At 35.9% G+C, this 16784-nt stretch overlaps 2 non-coding genes across 2 annotated transcripts; both read right to left on the bottom strand.

Annotated features, from left to right (window-relative positions):
* Positions 1 to 1029: 1029 nt before the first annotated feature.
* On the bottom strand, positions 1030 to 1100 carry Smp_tRNA_01328_Pseudo_TTG.1.1. The gene has a single exon. It is a non-coding gene (tRNA).
* A 5184-nt stretch (positions 1101 to 6284) lies between these two features.
* Positions 6285 to 6355, bottom strand: Smp_tRNA_00980_Pseudo_TTG.1.1. The gene has a single exon. It is a non-coding gene (tRNA).
* Between the last annotated feature and the right edge of the window lie 10429 nt (positions 6356 to 16784).

Raw genomic sequence — 16784 nt, 5'->3', positions numbered from 1 at the left:
ATAGGACATACATTAAGGAAATCACCAAATTGCATCACGAGACAATCCCTAACATGGAATGGTGAAGGGAAGCGGAAAAGAGGAAGGCCGAAGAACACATTACTTTGTGAATTAGAAGCAGATATGAAAAGGATGAATGTTAACTGTAAAGAACTGGAAAGGATTGCCCAGGACAGGTTTGGATGGAGTGGACGGTTGTTTCGTCCTCGGCAATGAGCATTCACGTTCCAGCATGTGAGAGTCGAACCAATGACCGATCGGTCTCATGCAAGAACGCTTAACCTCTACACCATTGAACCGGCCGGCATCCAACAGTGTTAATATCTATCTTCAACCAATCCACGAGATTGCACGACCATCTTCCATTGTCTTCAATGGGTTACTGCCTCACATCTGACATGGTTGAACTCCATTTAGTTTCATTTCGTTTCAAAATTCCTTTCTGCATGTCATTCTGAGAAGACTTTTACACCACTTTAACACATAGAATGAGAATTACAATAGTATCATATTGAAATCGATATTAAACATATCATCCAATCAAGCTTATTCTTATCAAGTAAACATTAAGAGTATAACTATATTACCCAGTTCAAATCCGTATACATAATCGTTTGATCATTTCAAACAAATGACAAACACAGTTTATTAGAAAACAATGAATAACCTCACAGTTAGAACAAGATTGGAATGTTCTTATATAGAAGAGATTGGAAGTTTTAACAACAATCAATTGAATATGTTCATAGATATATAATCAACGATAGTTTATTTCTACTTTAAAACTATTACCCCTGTTTAAATTCACTTAGTATTGTTTTGTTTGAATCTTCCCATTGATGTTTTAGGACTGCAATTGGTCAGTCTCTTATTGGTATATGTGCATACTGTGTGTATTGCCTCGATATAGCCTTAATTCACAAGCATTATAAGCAAAGATGGATAGTGGCTAGCAGTGGAATCCAGTTTGACGCACGTTTCGTCCTATTTGGGACTGGTCAGCTGGATGTACCTACATCTCAGAGTTGATGTTCACTCTGGGACTCGAACCCAGTACCTTTTGCTTCAAACGCCATCGCGTTATCCACTCGGCCACTGAGCCCTGATAGCCACTTGCTTTTGCAATGAGGCGAAGTTTAATTTCACTTGGTATTGTTTTGTTTGAATCTTCCCATTGATGTTTTACCCCTGTAATTAATTTATTTCTGATATGAATTATGCCAAAAAATGTAATGTTCTGTTTCCAATGGTGTTTTCCTTAATTTCTCTCTCGAAATGCTCTCACATGGCCATGCGTATATAGCCTCTGCCAGGGGAAGTCCTAACCACTGCCTTCTCGTGGTGGGGATGTCGTTCCATTTCTAATTGTGTTTTCCTTAATTTCCCCCTTTAATTCCCTTTGTTTATTACAATAATCATATATTCCCTACATGATAATATTAAACATAATTGAATAGATATGAAAATGAACATATTGTAAACAATCCTTTCACTTAACGGATTATTCATTATACCTGATGAATATACTCAAGGTAGTTATGTATATTTCTTAGGTAAAATTTATATAGTTCATAAGTTACTTATATGTCACATACTATAAATATACTCGGTGATATTCGTCACGAATTGTCATTAACTGATATGGCTTTGGAAGTCGGAAAGCACTGGATAGTGGTCCCATCTTAATACGAGGCTACACAGTAGTGGGGACCGAAGACCTCTCCAAGGATAGAATTTAGGACCTTGAGGTTTCACAACTAGCGTTTGACTACTAGACCATAAAATTGGTCTCGAGTGGTCTATATTTCCAACTTCAGCCATTTTGTAAAGTAATCTAACGGTTATCCAATACCGCTTGTAATGATTGTTTCATTCGCCACACATATAAACTTGATGGGTTAACATTTCCCACCATGTATGGTGGATAATGTCAATTTATCTGAGGTATATTGTTAGATACAAGCAACTCTTATTACATTGTATATATGCCATGGTACGGCCGAGGGTGGGGAGAGTCCTCTCTCCCTGTCGAAATGCTCTCACATGGTCGATTCATGATTTAATCCATTGAACACACAATCACACCAATGTGGTGGCCTGCTTAAACATCTCGGCTACCTGTTCTTGTCATCCATATATTTCAACAAGTTATCTAATTTTGTTTGTTTTAACACATCATTATGGCTATTAATCGCACAACCTATTAAGGTACGTTTCTGAAACGTGTACAACCTTTCTCTGTAAAAGTTTAAAAAAGGCGGAATCAGAGAGATCGTGATTGCTGGCAGGTGATATACACCAAAAAGAATCTACATTATTTAGATGTCGATTGACTGGATTTCTAACTTCTAACTGGCGATCATTGAATATTTATCATCAGGATCGACGAAGAAGTAAGAAATGGAAACTTGTAGAAATATTGTTGCTGAGAATTCTATATTGTACCAAAAATAAAATATTGAATAAAGCTAATACTAATAATAATAACTATATCTGTTTTACTCATAATTTAGTCGTCAAGACTTCAAAATAACGTGTAGGTGGACAATTCTGGAAGCTGCCCATTGTTAAATACATGATCACTGCTTAATTTGATGATTTTTCCAGGAATAATTAACTACTTAAAGACCGTCTCCCTGAATATAGTAAGTATTGTGTACGATCTCATTTAATTCGTAGGTATACAGATATATGAAATACCAGTCTGGTACAACATACTTTCTAAAATGTTTCCCATTCTCATAGTTGAAATCATGAATTAATTGAAGCTAGACCACCATGGAAAACCTGAAAGCACTGGACGACCGTTTCATCCTATTGTGGGGCTCCACAGTAGTGCTCATCCACGATCCCGCCTCGCGAGACTCGAACCCAGGACCTACCAGTCTCACGCCAGAGCACTTAACCGCCAGACCACTGAGCTAGTCGGCATCCAACAGTGTTAATATCTAACTTCAACCAATCCACAAAATTCAGCAACCGTTCACCAATTGTCTTCAGTGAGTTGTTATCTCACAACAGACTCAGTTGAACTCCACTGGTCACTGCTTCCCATTCTAATGATGTGAATCATTATTTTCGTATCCTAATTCAATTTCTTTTAATTATTATCATTTTTTTTGGTATACAGAATACAACTTTTTTTTCCCTTAATTATTCATAAATAATTAAAAATTAAAGACACCTTAATTATGATGGTGATGAGGATTATTTTTATGGTTGAATGAATTTATTTAATAGATATGTATAAACAGACAATTAAACTTTGATTTTTTGTTGTTAAACATAGTTCTGTAATATGGTAATCAATTGAATAATGTCTTGAAATTCAATGGTCTAATAGTTAGTGTTCACACGAGAGACTGAAAGTTCTTAGTTTGAATCCCGTGAGCGGGATCTTAGATGGGTACTGTTGAGGAGTTCTATACTAGAAAGAAATGGCCGTCAAGCGCTTCCAGGTTTTCTATAATGTTAAAGTTGGATGCATGATTCAATTGAAGCTAGACCACGATGGAAAACCTGGAAGCATTGGACAACCGTTTCATCCTATTGTGGGGCTCCTCGGTAGTGTGCATCCACGATCCTATCTCGCGAGATTCTAATCCAGGATCTATCGGTCTCTCGCGTGAGCGCTTAACTTCTACACCACTGATCCAGCATCCAACATTGTTAATGTCTAACTTCAAACAATCTACGAAATTGAGCAACCATTCACCATTGCCTTCAGTGGGTTGATATCTCACGACAGACCTGGTTGAACTTCACTGGTCACTGCTTCTCACTAGAACTCCAGGAAATATCTCTTGAAACCAGTCTAGCTTTAATTGACTCATGGACTGAACTATTAAAGTAAACAATAATTGATAAGATGATGGACTCTATAGGTAAAATATATATACATTTAATAAAATTTGGCAATTTATAGATAACCCTTTGACTTAAAGACATTTTCTTATCACTGATTGAAATTATAAAATTTGAAGGCTCAAACTTCGTTCATCTTCAGTTTGAGCTCGAGTCTACCGACTATGTAACGCGATGGTATTTGAAGCGAGCGTCACTGGGATGGAGTCCCAGAGTGAACATCAATTTTAAGATGTGATTACATCCAGCTGACGAACTGACGAAGAAACACCCGTTTTCGTTTCCATTTTTAACCACTATCCATCTTTACTAAAAATTACTTATAGTAGTTCCTCAGTTAAAATCTTGAGCAAGCTATTATTATTATTACTTTACAAATTCCCTTTATTCACACATTCATTCATGTTAATTTTCAACAGAGATTTTTATCAATTGGGAAGATTGTTAAGCTGGTTTGTTCTCTCCCACAGTAGAATGTTGCTGATAGTGTCTGGTCAACGGATCTGAAGTATTGTGCGTAGACAACGGTTAATAAACATCTGTATATTCTGAATACACACATACGTGAACATAAAAATAGTCAAGGCTTGATAAATGAATAATTAAAAAGTTCAAAATATGACTCAGGAAGAATGGGTAACTTGGTCTGTCCAGAAACTGGAATAAGCTATGGGGGCTTAACATAGTAACGTTTCAATCAATCTGTATGTAGAATAATGAGTTTATCGGCGATGTAATCTCAAAGTCAATCAATTATAGTCTGATGTAATGATCCTTATCAAAAACGAATAACAGCACAAGTAGGATATCAACATTCAGTTCTTCATATACATGAAAAGAGCCAGGTTTGAACTCGTGAATTGATTGAAGTCGGATATGTGCACCAATGGGTCATGAATTAACGCTCTACAAGTTAGGTGTTCGTGTTACATCAAAGGTCCAGGGTTCTATCCCCTGTAGTCCCATACAAATACCATATAGTTGTCCAGCGCTTCTAGGTTTCCAGTTTATGATTTAACTATGAAAACTCTACAACCTCCATAATCCCTCTGTACTAGATAATATCATTTTTCCGAACAAAGTATAATGCTTTTTTTTGTAAGTTAGCGCTTGTCAATCTTATGTAATTCTTGATTCGCTGTGTTGACTTTACTGATTTTCTAAGTCGACATGTTAGGACGTCATTCGTTTGATTACCTTCGAAATCAAATTAATACTATTGATAAAATGAAAGTTATTCAAGTTCTAGTAGATGAAGAACAGAGTTTTAACTAAAAAAATCCTGGTGCTTTAATCATTAAATTGATCCATTAAAACTAACTGTTGACAGGAAGTTACATTTTGTAGGTATATACGTTTTTAATCAGCATTACCTACATTGGGTTGCATGAAATCTTTACTTAAAGCTTTATGTCTCTTATGATGTTAATTATATGTACTATATCTAGTATAACATTGTGTTTGAATGGAGCATCAATAGGGACTGCTCAGCAGTGCTCATCCACGATTCCGCTCGAGGGATTCGAACCCAGGACCTTCGATCACGCGCACGGAACGCTTAACCTCCAGACCATTTAGCCGGCATCCAATGGTGTTATTGTCTAACTTTTTGATAATAATCAACATGTAATCATGTACTTATAGTTTTTGGCTGAAAATAAATCATCAACTCGGACAGCCAATAGGCACATAGGGGATCCTTCTTATTCATCCAATAGCGAAGCTAAACGTCGACATCTTAGAATGTTCCTCTAACGATGATTAGATGGAATGTCTTCAGCTCTCTCTGAGCTTGTTGAGGCTTCCTTGAGTTCGCCAACGAGCCATCCTTACACTTTGAAATGTTGAATTTTACTAGATTTCAAACAGTCCCAAAATAGAACAAAAAAGCCATCCAGTACTTCCATGTTTTCACTGATGGTCTAGCTTTAATCGATTCATGATCTCAACTATTGAAAAATTACTATGATATCCACACAAAAACCCCCTTCTGATATTCATATTTTTTTATTGTTTTTTCATAGTTGAAATCATGAGTCAATTGAATCTAGATCACCATGGAAAACCTGGAAGCACTGAACGGCTGTTTTGTCCTATTATGAGACTCCTCAGCAGTGCGCAGCAGCTTTAATTGACTCATAATTTCAACTATGAAAAAATACTGAAATCTCCACGAAACCCCTTCTCATTTTAAATTCATTTAGTATTGTTTGTTTGAATCTTCCAATCGATGTGTTAGGACTGCAACTGGTCAGTCTCTAATTGGCATATGTACATACTGTGTGTATTGACTCGATATAGCCTAAATTCACAAGTCTTATAAGCAAAGATGGATAGTGGCTAGCAGTGGAATCCAGTTTGACGCGCGTTTCGTCCTATTTGGGACTCGTCAGCTGGATGTACATGCATCTCGGAATTGATGTTCACCCTGGGACTCGAACCCAGTACCGTTCGCTTCAAACGCCATCGCGTTATCCACTCGGCCACTGAGCCCTGATAGCCACTTGCTTGTGCGATTTTCTTTCTGATTTTCTTTGTTGCTTTGTTTCGTTTCTTTTTTACTTTATTTCCGTCCGAAATCATTCCACAGTTCATTTTGCCTCCACCTATAATTATGATTATGTAATTAGAAACAAAAAAATAGAAAAAAAGAAAAAAAAGTGAAACATCAAAGTTTTAATTGATTGACATAATTATGATTATTTTAAACGAAAAAAATTTTTTTTTTGGTTTTTTTCTCCTTTTCTTCTCATTATTAGTAATATGAATTAGGATGTAAAAATAGTAATATGGGAATAGTCTTTCCCTTATTTCTTTCCCCCCTTTTTTCTAAATGGTAGGGGTTTCTTAAGTTACCTGTGTAGAATAGTAGTAGAAGTTATTGTGATGTAAAGAAAAAAACAACAACGAAAAGCAAAAAAAGTGAGGTCGATTTATTTGTTGTTATTCAATAGTATATTAGTTACCGGAAGAAAGTTTTTTTGTTTTTTTTTCATTTGGTTACAAAAATAACTCATAAATAGTCACTTAGCTACAACGTAGGTTGAGGTATATATATATTGCATCGGTCCAAGTTGCCATACCTCACTAGCACAATAAGATGAACACCGAACTCATAGAAGTAGTTCATTTAATGGTGGTAATATATAAGGATATAGTAAAGGAAGAAAGACAGATATGAAGCAATTTCAAACTCAAGGTTTAAGAGAAGATAAAGAGTGTATACACCTACTCCATAGTAATCGATTCTGAGCCATGTCACACACAGTCTCCAACCATTGGTTACGATAGTCCCGCAGACCCCAACCAAGTAGTCTACATCTATCAACATGGTTCAGACTAGAAGTTAGTGACTTCAAGCTCTGATACCACATTTTGGTTTGGCCACCCCCGACTTTCTTCAAACCATCCCCTACACTAGTCAGCATAGCGCGTCGTGGTAATCGGTATTCAGGCATACGTAACACGTGGCCTAACCATCTCAGTCGATGAAGATTTACAATTTCATCAATTGATTTACCATCATTCTCTAATACCATGTGACTAACCTCACTATTACTTACCCGGTGATCCCAGGAGATGCGAGCAATATTTCTAAGACATTTGTGGTCAAATACTAGTAACTTACAATTACTTTCTACTTTTAATGGTTACGTTTCGCAGCCGTAAATTAGAACAGAACGAACTACTGCACAGTATACTCGTCCCTTAATTGATAGATGGATATCTCGTCTTCGCCATAGGTAACGTGATCCCATTAGATGCGAGTAATATTTCTAAGACATAAACACGATACCGTCTCGCGAGATTCAAACCCAGGACCTACCAGTCTCGCGCGCGAGTACTTAACCGATAGACCACTGAGTCGGCATCCAACGGTGCTGAGGAGTCCCACAATAGGACGGAACGGCCGTCCAGTGCTTCCAGGTTTTCGTTGATGGTCTACTTTCAATTGACTCATGATCTCAACTCTATATCTATCCAAAACGTGTGTCATTTTACCTGACGAGAACCAACTATACACACCTACAAATAACATCACGTGATTTCAATAACTGACTGATATGTCTTAAATGAGATCAATCAACTGTCCTAGATTTTCCTATAATAAACGAAGTCTTGGATAATAAACCAGTTTATTGCACTGTGCAACATTACTCACTGAATCTTTAAAACATGAAAACAATACATGAAAAAAACTATTTACACATCATATTTGAGTTGTTCCCTATTACTCTATTGTTCCTCTATTCCTGTTGTTATTTTCATTGCTATCCGTTTTCTCTTCCCTTTTCTTTCGTTCGTAAGTATACTACTTTTACTTCGTGATACATACTACTTATCTATTCGTATAGGTAGTATAATGGAGATCCTCTGAAAATTCATCACAAACGGATTGAATTTTATCATCTCTTCCTTGATTCACATTGTTTCATGCAATAAGTAGTCTCCATAGTTAACTGTACTATTACTTCTCAAACCCTTTATTCATCTTATTTATTTTGATTATTAACTCTAAACTTTTAATTAACTTACAGTCTGAATGGTATATATATAACATGAATTTAAACTTCACCCCATCGCACAAGCAAGTAGCTATCAGGACTCAGTGACCGAGTGGATAACGCGATGGCGTTTGAAGCAAAAGGTACTGGGTTTAAGTCCAGGAGTGAACATGAACTCTGAGATGCATGTAAACCCAGCTGACGAGTCCCAAATAGGACGAAACGCGCGTCAAACTGGATTCCACTGCTAGCCACTATCCATCTTTGCTTATAATGCTTGTGAATTTAGGCTATATCGAGTCAATACGCACAGTATGTACATATGCCAATTAGAGACTGACCAGTTGCAGTCCTAACACATCGATTGGAAGATTCAAACAAACAATACTAAATGAATTTATATATAACATGGTTGTCGTTTCAACTATTATAAAATTTAACAGACATATCTTTGGTCAGTTCTTGTTACAGGCTGATAGCATCAGCGCAATATGCTAGACATTTGTTCCACGGGGTTTGAGGCTGTTCAGAAAGACACAATGATAAATCTGCTACAGAAGTGTACAAATGTTTCTTTTGTAGGAACACATGAATGAAGATATTGAATTGCATCATTTATAAGGGAAACTAACATTTACTACTTGTATAATGATTAAAAGTAATAATTTGATAAGGCCACTAAATAGAGTAATCAGCCAGTTTAGAATCTTCAAAACGCCACGTTACTTTACTGTTTACCTGTCCACAGATCGGCTTTATACATACAATTCAATCATTGGTTTGAACTCATAATTAGGAAACACGACAACTTGTTGAAGCAGAATATTCATCGTTCATGTTTGTATATCTTTATATTAAAATAAGTCATATATAATCAGTGAATGTTGTCCTTTGGATATGTAATTCATTTAGGTTTTCACTTACCTTAACTACATAACTTAGGAACACTTACATAATAATTATGATTACTATCTAATCATATAAATGTTGGTACAAGGGAGCACCATATACTTGCGCCGAACCAATCTCATTTGATTTGTATGAGGGCTACAACACTGCTAGGGTGCACAAACCGAAGCAGGTGGTTTTCTTAGGGGACCACACCCGGAGCCTTCAACCTAAAGGTCTAATCCACAAGGCAGTGGAGCATCGTGAGGAGATGCAGTCCTATGGTAACCGCTGACCAACGATTGATTCATACGCCATTTGTTCCCTCAGGATACTGGAGCCCATGTGCACCATTGGTTTGGAATCAGGGTTTTCCAACTCCCCTAGGTGGAATTTCCGTGTCCACCAACCCGGTCAAAGCGTCGGACATTCGTTTTCGTCCTCTCACTTTCGTGAACAACACCCCCGCCTTGAGAAGGCAGTGAGTAGGACTTCCCTGGCAGGGGCTATATAAGCGTGGCCATGTGAGAGCATTGAAAGAGGGAGAGCGGACTCTCCTCACTCTCGGTCGTACCAGGGCATTTGGGGACACGCTTACTTAAGAACATTGACGAACTTCTTTTTCAGTGTAGATAAAATATCAAAACCTTATCATTAACGAAATTCAAACTGAGAAAACCATTAAGAAATAATATAACTCTTTCTTCCCCATTTAAAATTCATAGAAATTCTCTAATTATAACTCCAACCAAAAATGAAAACATAACTATATCAATTTATTCTCTCAGTAATGCTGTATACAATCTCATATCTATATGCTAATCAGTAGAGACTAAATTTCAAAAGAATCTCCACAAAACCTCTTCTGATTATAATCATATGTTCACTAGTGACTGGCTTCAAGATATATGTCCTGTAGTTCTAGTGAGAAGCAGTGACAAGTCGAGTTCAACCACGTCTGTTGTTAGATAACAACTCACTGAAGACAACTGGTGAATGGTTGCTCAAACTTCGTGGATTGGTTGAAGTTAGACATTAACACCATCGGATGCCCACAAGCTCAGTGGTCTAGCGGTTAAGTGCTTTGGTTCAAGACTGATAGATTCTGGGTTCGAATCCCGTGAGACGCGATCGTGGATGCGCACTACTGAGGAGTCCCACAATAGGACAAAACGACCGTCCAGTGCTTCCAGGTTTACCATGTTTGTCTAGCTTCGATTGACTCATGATTTCAACTGTGAAAATTCAAAAAATTTCTCAAAATTCTCTACTGAAAAACATTCAGTAGTTTAGTTAAACAAAAAGTTAACCATTACATGGCACCCTAATTTTTCTTTTCTATTTTTCATTTAGATTCATATTTTTCTTCCATTTCCATACTGATTCATTAACCCAATTCTGAGAAATCTAATTTACATTTAAATAGATTGACAAAAATTAACTTAATTGGATATAAATTAAAAATAAAAAAAATATTGAACATTGAATTATTAAGAGTTTAAGCATTGACAATAATAACACTACTAATAATAGTAATAATAATAGTAGTAATAATAGTATTAATAATAGTATTATAAGCAAAGATAGATAGTGGCTAGCATTGGAATCCAGTTTGACGCGCGTTTCGTCCTATTTGGGACTTGTCAGCTGGGTTTACATGCATCTCCGAGTTTGATGTTCACTCTGGGACTCGAACCCAGTACTGTTCGCTTCAAACGCAATATCGTGACAAAACGCACAGTATGCATATATGCCAATTAGAGACTGACCAGTTGCAGTCCTAAAAACATCAATGGGAAGATTCAAACAAACAATACCAAGTGAAGAATAGTATTAGTAACAATAATAACCCTGAATAGAAGTGGGAAATTTAAATTATCCTTAGAATATTATTTATCTGGATGAATAGAACATAATGAAGGAAGGTTGAAGCATGTTGTTTTAAATAAAATATAATTAAGCTTTATTAAATTCATCTAGTCTCTTGTGTATTAATAAATGTTATTCAATTAAAAAACGGAGATATCCTTTAAATTAAAAAAATATATGTTATGGGGGTATACTACTGATGTTGATAGATATAAGTAGTATGGAACATGAATATAGAAAAAGGAAATATCTGGCAACAGAAGGTTAAGAAGATTGAAAAAAAAAACAGAATGAGAATAGAAAATGATTGATGTGGAAACGAAGGAACAGTCAAGTTTGAGACGATCGACTGACATTTTTCAAATGAATTCTTTACTGTATGATTCTTAGATTTTACTAAGATGTTCTGTAATTATGTATTCGAATTCATTTGACTGTCCCCAATCGGGTTCTCGTTCTCTCGTTCACTGATAAACATCATATTAACTTGTCAGTGATTCACATCTTTATAGAAGAGACAAATGAAAATGTTTAAGCAATAGTGAACCTTTTTAATAATAACGATTAGAAGTTTATAAATATAGATTATATATGTATACAAAGTTCTTTTGTACACATCCTTATTGTGTATTAAGGAGTATTATTATCAAATCTACATCTATCATATCTAACTATCAAATTAATATTCATCTTTGCTTAGAATGCTTTTGAATTAAGGCTATATCGAGGCAATATACACAGGATGCACATATGCCAATAAGAGATTGACCAGTTGCAGTCCTAACACATCGATGGGAAAATTCAAACAAACAATACTAAGCGAATTAAAACTTCAACGCATTGCACAAGCGAATAGCTATCAGGGACTCAGTAGGTAAGTAGGTAACGCAATGGCGTTTAAAGCGAACGATACTGGGTTTAAGTCCAGGAGTGAACATGAATTCTGAAATTCAGGTATATCCAGCTGACGAGTTCCAAATAGGACGAAACGCGTGTCCTAGATACCATTGTTAGCCCGAAATTTCGGACAGTAAACCACACTACAGATTGTAACTATCTCTTTTAGTTATATATATAAAGTCTGAGTCTCTCTACTATGAATAATCAATCTTTATTAGGATATGTTAATCCTGAGTAGATTACCTGGAAATTGTATCTAGGTTGAAAGTTTTAATGAAATTAGATTGTAGGTAGCCGTAGCATCTGAAGAGGTTCATATTTCCAACTTCAGTCTATTTACAACACAATATGACATCATTCAATATCATTTTTGGGTGACTGCCTTGGTTCCACCATAGTCAGATGCTAAAAAAAATAAATAGTGACTAGCACTAGAATCCAGAACGCATATTTCGCCCTACCTGGGACTCGTCAGTTCTATATACCTGCATCTCAGATTTCGTGTTCATTCCAAGATTTAAACCCAGTACCTTTCGCTTCAAACGCCATTGCGTTACCTACTTACCTACTGAGTCCCGATAGCCACTCACTTGTAAATGAGGTGAAGTTTAAATTCACTTGGTATTGTTTACTTGAGTGTTCCCATTGACATTTAGGACTGCAATCGATTATCAGTCTCTTATTGACATATAGTGTATCCTGTGCGTATTACCTCGATATTCCCTTAATTCACAAGCTTTATAAGCAAACAATATCAAGTGAATTTCAGTAATGATTTCCTATCTACAAGTTTATGAATTTATAACCGAGTCATAGAGTAGAAATGAAGCATGTATATCTCCTGATAATCTTATTGTTAGTTCAATATTTATACCATATTATTTAATTATTTCTTATCACGACAATACTACTAATAATGTTATTAAGTATTACTTACAAAAGAAATTTAATAAATTGTTGATAGCAAACAAATATACAGGTAATTTGTTGAAATAAATCTTCTTTACAACAATGTCTAAAGTCTGACATACTTAAAGGAGATTTCGGTAAAAACAAAATAACTGATGTAATTTTATGGTTGAAATCACGAGTCAATTGAAGCTAGACCACCATGGAAAACCTGGAAGCACTAGACGGCAGTGTCGTCCTATTGTGGGACTCCTCAGCATTGCGCATCCAGGATCCCGCCTCACGTGATTGGAACTCAAAATTTATCGGTCTTTCGCGAGGACGCTTAACCTACAGACCACTGAGCCGGACAGTTTCTTAATTTCATGTATCGTTTGAAGTTAGACATTAACACTGTTGGATGTCAGCCGGATACTTGGTTTAGAAGTTAAGCATTTGCTCACGAGACTGACAGGTCCAGGGTTCAAATCTGGCGAGGCAGGATCGTGAGTGCGCACTGCTGAGGAGTCCCACAATAGGACCAAACGGCCACCCAACACTTCCAGATTTTCCATGGTGGTCTAGCTTCAATTGACTCATGAGTTCAACTATAAAATTACTAAAATCTCCGCAAAACCTCTTCTGATACCAACATGTGGAAAATATCAGTCAATCTTCTTATAATTCGTTGTTCTTTTGTATCTACACCAATCATTCTGTATTCTCTTTCTCTTTTTTTCAATCTTCTTAACCTTCTGTTGCCAGATATTTCACTTTCAATTGATGATATATACTACTTATATCTATCGACATCAGTAGCACACACCATACTACCAGTGACATACTTCACGAAAGTGGCAACCAAGCCTATAGATACATCTCGATGCAATCCAATATAAGAGTTTGGCCTTAATTCCTTCTCTTATAGTGAACTGAAATGTCTGAACAGGAAAGTATATAGGATAAGTAAACTATAAATAGGATTGTATAACTTTAATGAAAGAAAAAAAACGTTCCCTTCATTGGATTGTTCATTTGCTGTTTTTTTTTTCCTCAATAATAGTTAAAAGCTTGAGTCAATTGAAGCTAGACTCATGCTTTCAACTATGAAAATACTAAATCTCCACAAAACCCCTTCTTCAATCATAGTTATGAATGTTGAACTTTTAAGATAGAAATTAATTATTCATTACTAAGGAACCGATAGAAGGAGACGTTTCCCATTTCTTATATATATATAGGAATGACTATAATTGGTTAAGGTTGATTGAATCCTTGATGAAATGGTGCAGAAAATCTCTGACATAATAATAATAATAATAATGACTTTTAAAAGAATATTGCCGGCATAACCGACTTAGAATACAGAAAATGTTATGTATGTATATGTATATGTATATTAATATCCATTCAGTTAGAAGGATAAAGAAGATATTCTTCATAAATCTTACATTTAGAACAATTCACTTATCTTTATCCCGAAGGCGGGATCGTGGATGCGCACTGCTGAAGAGTCTTATACTGAGACGAAACGGTTGTTTATGGCTTCCAGGTTTTTCATGGTGGTCTAGCTTTAATCGACTCATCAATTCAACTATTAAATGACTATAATCTTCACAAAACCCTTTTCTGATCTTTTTTACTGTTATAAACTGTAAGTTACTAGTTATAACTCTAGGGTTTCTGGTTGTAACAGTCCTTTTACTTTTTACATGTATGTGGGACGTTAATTTACCTCAGACAAATATCTACACTAGATTTCCCACCCATTGTCATCTATTCTACACGACTTCAACACAAGTCAGATCAAGAACACGAGATCCACCTGACTAGAACGTCAATATATTTCCACACCAAAATCCGACACAATCCAACAATAAGAACAGTCAATCAATAACAGTCAGGATAAGGGAATCTATATAACACATATAACACCTGTTATTCTATCTAGTGTCCGACTCGTCAAGACAACCGATCATTGTCATTCTTGTCCACACATCATTTACTGTTGAAAATAAGCTTTAATCAACAAGTTAAAAGATAAAGTATGATGATATCAGTTTCTGTTTATTTCAAATCTCTTCAACATCTACAATTAAATGAAGCTATCTGTAGTTTCGGAATCTTATTCTAAAAACATTATCTTATTTGTAATAACTAAATGGATTCGGAAATATCAAAGTCTGTTCAAATTCAAGCATTTGATTTAGAGGTAGATAATACATAGTGTTTTCAGACCAACCGGATACAAAGTAAAATGTTATAAATACATAATTAACCTGTGTTGTTTTGAGATGATCGAAAGTAGTATCTGAACAAATGATGAATAACAATACGAGCTCTTTTACAATTGATTGATCACTGGGTGGTTATCACTTTCATGTATGTCAGGCCCTTCTTAAAGTAGATCGAATCCTATCGAACAACTCGCAATGTGGCCACCAGTCTAGGTGACTCGACATTGCGTGCATTATGTTAAGATAAGATGATGGTTGGAGATAGTCAATAAGAAACCCTCGATCTAGGTTTCGTGCTACTTGGTACTTGTCAGCAAGGTGGTCGATAGGATTCGACCTTCACTAAGAAGGACCCGACATGCATGACATTGATCGACACCCAGTGGTCAATCAATTGTAAATACATCTAAATCCTGCAGGAGGTCAGTCGTGGCCCAAATAGCTCAGTGATAACGTTTCTGACTGTGAATCTGGGTGACATGGAATCTAATCTGTCAGGGAGCATCAGTTACATCAAGATTACTGGTACACTTTGCTGACGAGTTCCAGGTAGCATGAATCCTAGATCCAGTGTTTCCTGTTGACTACCTCCAACCAACATCTTAGTACGAAATCTTGATACTAATAGGCATTTTATTATTATGAATTAGAGGCATCCAACAGTGTTAATGTTTAACTTCAACCAATCCACGAAATTGAGCAACCATTCACCAATGTCTAAGTGAATTGATATCTCACAACAGACGTGGTTGAACTCCACTGGTCACTGCTTCTCACTAGAACTCCTGGATTTACCTCTCGAAGCCAGTCAATAGTGAGCACATGGTTACTATTATCAGAGGGTTTTTTTCTTTTTTCTTTTCTTTTTTTGTTTGTTTAACAAGTACATCAGTATCCGTATCTTTACTCTGCTTGTTTTTTGTATTATTCGTATTACAATAGATTAAAGAATATGATTTGCATGAAATTCTATTTATCATCATTTATAATTATTGTAATCTCTATTGTATTGAACAATTGTAATCGAATGATCCATGAATATGGTGAGTATATTGTGATCAGTTGTTGTTGTTCTTTGGTATTATTGAATGAGATCGTTGAAATCATGAGTCAATTGAAGCTAGACTACCATGGAAAATCTGGAAGCAGTGGACGGTTGTTTCGTTCTATTATGGGACTCCTCAGCAGTGAGAATTACTTTGATAATGTACATTTGGATTATAAACAAATTGATGGAATAGTGAAACCTAGTAAGATGCTATGATTATAAGAATAGGAGAATATGGTCATATGACTTACTTAAGCTTATTATCTCTAGTGCAGCGTAGGCTACCGACCAAGATTCCCCAATACAATTTGTCCGAGATCCTTGTTTCCAGTTACTATTCATCCTTTTCATGTCTACTTCCAATTTTAGGCATAATGTGTTCTTTAGTCTTCCTTTTTTCTGTTTCCTTTCAGGATTCAAATTTAGGGATTGCCTTAATATGCAGTTTGAGAATTTCCTCAATGTATGCCATCTTCACTTCCAACGTCTTTTCCTGATTTCTTGTTCATATGGAAGTTGATTTGCTCTCAGTCACAGGTGGTTGTTGCTGATGATATCTGATCGACTGATATTGAGTATCCTAAG

Source organism: Schistosoma mansoni, chromosome 4 (genome assembly GCF_000237925.1).
Source record: "Schistosoma mansoni strain Puerto Rico chromosome 4, complete genome".
In the NCBI taxonomy this organism is placed as follows: Eukaryota; Metazoa; Platyhelminthes; class Trematoda; order Strigeidida; family Schistosomatidae; genus Schistosoma; species Schistosoma mansoni.
Note: the sequence above shows the minus strand (reverse complement) of the source record. Positions and strands in the feature narration are given on the sequence as shown.